Source organism: Canis lupus, chromosome 27, assembly GCF_048164855.1.
Source record: "Canis lupus baileyi chromosome 27, mCanLup2.hap1, whole genome shotgun sequence".
NCBI classification, from domain to species: Eukaryota; Metazoa; Chordata; class Mammalia; order Carnivora; family Canidae; genus Canis; species Canis lupus.
Window position 1 is genome coordinate 46,404,063 of NC_132864.1, and position 6,000 is coordinate 46,410,062.

At 35.8% G+C, this 6,000-nt stretch overlaps 1 long non-coding RNA gene across 1 annotated transcript in view; it reads right to left on the minus strand.

Annotated features, from left to right (window-relative positions):
* Positions 1–5,073, minus strand: part of LOC140619091 (uncharacterized) — a 41,652-nt gene extending 36,579 nt beyond the window's left edge. Inside the window, exon 1 of the long non-coding RNA XR_012019007.1 lies at positions 4,874–5,073. This is a non-coding gene — a long non-coding RNA (uncharacterized lncRNA). The remainder of the gene's footprint in view (positions 1–4,873) is intronic.
* Between the last annotated feature and the right edge of the window lie 927 nt (positions 5,074–6,000).

Consider the following 6,000-nt stretch of genomic DNA (forward strand, 5'->3'; position numbering starts at 1 on the left):
AAATAGCACCCTTTTATATTACTAATAAAAACATTCATTTACATACATGTTCTCAAAAACAAAAACTATCACTAGTCCTTAAGTTAGAGGACTTGACAGCACCATTTGTCACACACAGGTCATCCTAAATTCACCTGATAATGGGTGATAATATGTGTTTGCTAACTGTCTTTGTCCAGAGGAAAAACCTATCTAATATCTTTATGATGGTAGTTTCACATCTTGGAGGTAGGCACCTGCTAAAGTTAGGTTCTTATCTCCACAGTAGCTGGTGCTCTATCTTCCCCAATGGCTACATTTCAAGGAGGTGGTTCCCAGGTCCTTTTTTTTTTTTTTTTTTTTTTTTTTTTACCCCAGGCCCCCTTCTCAGGGAGAGACTCACCCACCGTGCCACTCCCAGATATGTAAGGCCACCCATCGCTCTCGGGAGGCTCCCTGTGGGATGGCCAAGACACCCCCCCCCTCACCTCCCACAAGTGGGCAGCACACTCACTTGTTTCGTTTTCTGTTTATTACTTGCAATCATGGTGTTTGTATAGGTTTATCTTTCCCAATTTTGTTTTCATACAGGAAACTCACGCAAGGTGCTGGGACACCCCGAGGGTGGGTAATGCTTTCTTGGGGGAGACCTGGTGAGGATAGAGGGGGAACCAGAGGGCTGGTTCCTGCCTGGGGCCTCCACCCTCAGACCTGCGGAGGCATAGGTGTTATTTAAAAATCGTTAAAGAAAATTTCAATTTACAATCTTGTTTTGTAAAGCTAGTAAGACACTTATTTAGCTTTTTAAAAAATTAATATACATTTCAAAGAGACAGTAAAAGACCTTGAAATCACAATTTTTTTAAGTAAATATTCTAGGAAAAGGGAAGGGGTGGGAAGACTCTTCCCTTATTTTCAGTTATAAGAATTAAATCTCTTATTTTTAATTTGCATTTGCCTTCATAATCTCAAAATTTGTAAAGGAACCAATATTGCTTATTTATTTAAAAATGCAGGGCAGCCCTGGTGGCTCAGCGGTTTAGCACCTGCCTTCAGCCCAGGGCCTGATCCTGGAGACCCGGGATCGAGTCCCATGTCGGGCTCCCTGCATGGAGTCTGCTTCTCCCTCTGCCTGTGTCTCTGCCTCTCTCTCTTTCTGTGTCTCTCTGTCTCTCATGAATAAATAAAATCTTTAAAAAAATTTAAACTAACATTCTACAAGGTTCTCCTTTCTGAAGTTCTATTTGATTTCTTTTATTTCTTTCTTTTTTTTTTTAGAAAAAAAAAATCAATGTTTCTGAGCCCAATAATAGCCAGGCCCAACTGTTACTCTTAAAGGTGGAATGAGTGTCATATGTTATTCAATTCAATTTAGCTATACATTAACTATAATTTCTGCAATTTTTGTCATGCTGCTTCCTATAGATATACTTTCTTATCTTCCCTTATTTTTTATGAGCGCTCTCATCATGGGCTCTGTGAGCAGTGCTGAGGGCCTCTTGGGTCTGGGAGAATGAGAACGTGAGGAGGTAAATGGGTAAAAGAATGAGCAGTTCCTGTCTTCCTTTCCACATTCCTGGAACATATTCATCGAATACATATTTCATGAGATTTCAAAATCAACACGAGATAGCTAATTTCTTTTGACAAACCTGCCAGCCCTTCTATTTCTCTCTACTTTGTACCTTGGCCTATCCTCCTGTGTCTATTAGGAGGTTCACAACTATATGTACAGAAATACTCACAAGAGCAAGCGCCTACACCCAGCTCTCTGTCTAAAATTATACAGGAAACTATTAAAATTCAATTTTAGGGATGCCCAAAAAAGCAAAGAAAAGTAAGCCGTTTGTACTAGAATACATTATTTTAAAACAGAAGACACTAAACATGTTTAAATAGATTATGGAAAAGTCATTCATAACCTCCCCTTCCCTTCTTTTCTTCAACAAACCTGATAGTGGGATGATTTGATTTACTCATCAGCACTAATATCTGACTTTGGCAGGAACAACATCATAGTCAGAAAGAATAAACCGAAACTGATGCGGTATAGTTTGGAAAGCACATTGAGAATTACTTCTCTCAGCTCAGCCTGGAAATTTGCCTGAAATTATACCACTAGAGCTTTATTCTTTTAACTTTTTAGGAATACCAATTAAAATGTATAGACCTCAAGCAATGATTGCATGAGGTTACATTCGTGGTCATGTGATTCTTAGGGAGACCAATATCACAAGATATCTACAGCAATGAAGCAAAGTGGAGAAGCAATGATATAAGTGGGTTTTCAGAGGCAAATGCACTCCTTGGGTAAGTTCTGAGGCATATGCTTTATTTCTGATGGAAAGTAGCAGGAAACCCTCAATGAGACATGTGAGGTATCTAGCACATGTGAGGGAGATGTTTCTAGTATGAAAGAGGAGAAAACAATGACCATAACCCAACCTTGCCATCTATATCATTTTGCTTTTATGGATAAGGTAATTCAGAACAAAGTATGAAAGATATATGGTCCTGTCCTTCTAATAGTCACACAGTCAGATGAGTGGGTTCTGAAAACACTAAAAGACAAGTGTACAGAGGATATAATTTTCACTATAAAAATAAAGTAATATTACTACATTTACCCTGTAGACAAAATGGCTTAAAAGATCACCTTATATTTTCCTTAACAGATGTTTCAACTACCTTTGGAAATATTCAAGATTTAAAGGAAGCTTTTTGTGTGCTGTTTTAATGCAAAATATTCCAGGTTCATCTTACACTTTCTGAAATTACCATTTATCCAGCCACACTTGGGTCTTGGTGGGAGGAAGGGAATAGGTTTAGAAAACAAGTTATAGACTCTAGGGGTATTTTCTGGTTCTGGAATTCATTACTGCTAGGCCCTCTCAGAACTATGAAAAAAACCCAGATACATATGTTTGTACATGCTTATGCATTTCTCTATTTTACACATATATAAAACCTTGATTTTATATATGTATAAATATATACAGAGATGAATAGCTGCAATTCTAAGCCAACTACACAGGATTCAGTCTAACCTTTCTCTTTTCCTTGTAATTATCATTTATGTTTTCCCCATTGTACAGATGGAGAGACTGAGGTCTTGGGAGATTATCCACAGTCACATGGCTAGTAAGTGGTAAAGTCAGAATTCAAATCCAAGCTTTCTCACTTCAAAGCTCTTCATCACTAGACTTTACTACAACTCTAACAACAGAAGCAGGAACACTCCCCTGAGAGCTCTGTCTCTAAATCATTTTGGATGATTTAGTGGCATTCAAAATGGCTTTAGGATGCCATGCCAACTACAAATTAGACCAAAAATTTGCCCAGTAGAAAACACAAAGTCCTGTTCCAGTTCTGGTTTACAATTGCAGAAATCAAGCAAGTATGTTCATCTTCAACAACCTACAGTCTGTTATTTCCTGAAAGTGTCCCTAAATGCATTACCATTGCAGTAAAAACATAGACATAAAAGATACACTAGTGTTTTTCTTGACTTCAAACAATAAAACATTTCACAGAATGAAACTACTCACTTGGAGAAAAAATTTCAGTCCTACTTTTGAGTTCTTCATGATCCAAGCCTTTCTTTTCTTTCAGCATTTCAGAAAACTATCTACGGCCAAGTAAGAATAGTAAAAAGCAAAAAAAAAAAAAAAAAAAAAAGGAATAGTAAAAAGCTGTCAACAATACCCATACTCATCTGAGTCCCTTGACTTTATGTTCATGAACTACCATTTACATTTTTTTATTTGTTTCAGTCTTTATTCTTGGAATCCAATTCTTGGAATCTAGTAAATAATGTTCCTTTAAATATGTTGTAATGCTTTCAGAATGTGGCATAATAATTCAAGGAATGCTTTGCCAACTAAAGATGATAATTTTGCTAGAAAAAAATCTAAAATCATACCATTTACTCCAAGATATGCATATATATAAAGTTTAACATACATGTCATAAATAATAGATCACATATGGCATAATTCATACTTCATATAATTGAAGGAGCAATCCCAAATGAATTACAGATAAAAATAACTTAGATGAGCAGCAGTAATTCTTTAAGTTATTTCTTTCTAGTATGATTCAATCTGATATACTTGTTTCATTTAAGGAAAATAAGTCCTTTTCTGGCTTCCAAAACTTAGTTGGTATTAATAAATACTTATTTTCACTATTCAATCTGCCCAAGAGATAGTTTAAATAAAACACAATTTAAGATCATCAAAATAGACACCAGAAATGTAAAAAATTCTTACAAAGAGATAGATTTGTAACACTTGTCAAAATTTATACCTTATAAATGCATCCTAAAGAAATATTAGCTCAGAACCTTTCCATTTTGGAAGAATGAGATAAAATCATAAAAGTGAGAGTCAAAATTGTTAAAATTGACAAGAGAAATTTTTCCTCCCCAAAGATTTAAATGTTCTTAAACTCAAATATAACCAATTCAATTCTTATGAAACTCATAAAAGAGCAGTTCCCATTAGAGAAGTAAACTTTTATTTATTATATGATATATTCTCTGAATTTGCTGGAGTACAAAAATAGGATCAGAGTTGATATAATATACATAGTAAATAATTCTAAATCTATGTCCCACTGACGAAGTCTGTTACCACTTCAGTTATGGTAAGTAAAATAATTCCAAGCGTGACTATCCAGCCCAAGTGAGATAAAGCCTAGTTAATACTGCTTTTCAGAGAAGAGACAGAAAATTAGATTGATCCACTGAAAGCCCTTTTTCCCTCTAATGTTGCTGACATTGCTTAGTATCCCTGCTGGAACAAGGATTCCAGAAGTCTGGCGCAAACATGAAACATGGAAAGCATGTCCCCAAAACTGGAGATGTAGAATTTAGAAGGGAGAGCCTACTTACTGCATTGTCAGTTTGATAGTTGAGGCTCTTTCCATTTATTTTAGAATTCTGGAATCACCAAGGTAAGACCTCACAGTATCTGTTGGGTGGGTAGAGGAATAGGAATGAAGCATCTCTCTTCCAGTAGTGACACTAGCTAGGTAAGGGAGGATTCCAGCACCAGGAAACGTGGAGCTCAGAACTAGCCTTAACCTCACTGCAGTAACAGGACTCTGGTTGTTAGTTCTTAGTCATCTCAATGTTTGCTAGACTGTTAGAATCCTTCCCTTGAGGCTGATAATTATATCATTAATACTCATTTCCTTTGCTTCATGTAGCAGCAATACAGAATTTTGGGAGCATTACTCATAGCCTGTTTCCTCCCCACCAGGTCTCAGTCACTGATGAAAATGTTCAGTCTGCCTCCATAGCCCAGAATATAAAGAAAGTTCTCTCTCACTGTGCCAGTATTATCTTCCAAGATAGCTTCTTTCATGGCAAAAGTCCACACTGATACACAAGAGAAGGAAATTTCTTGAATCCAAGTCACTAAGACTAGATGGTTAAGATTAACAGACCCCAACATGCACTAGCCTTAGAAAAAACAGTTTTGAGTGTAATATGGGAATAATAATAATGGTCTCATTACCTTTAAAGATTGCTTTGAGAGAATGAAATCAGATAAAACAGATTTAAAAAATCAAGGTTGAAATAATTATAGCATTACATTATCTTCAAACTCTTCTCATTTCATGATAAATATTAATTTTTTAATTACCAAACATTTGTACTTAATTGGTAAATTGTGTTTAAACTGACTAGGGGTGGAAAGGTTATCATTTTACATAGTACCTAATAAATTTAAGTAACAAAACCCACAAGGGCACATATAAAATTTATGGCACATGTTCCAATATTGGTGTGAGGCTTGCACTTACCACACTCACCCCTCTATTTCATAGTGTTGTGTTTCATTTTTCTCCTTTATTCCTTCTTTATTAATTCCTTGTTCCAAGTAGTACCCAAGTTATTGCTTAACTACACCAAGATCTTCAATAAAAAGGTATCTGGCCACTGAAAGAATATAATTTACTCCCAGTTAAATGTGGTAACTATTGTCTTTTCTGTCTATAAACCAAATTCACAAA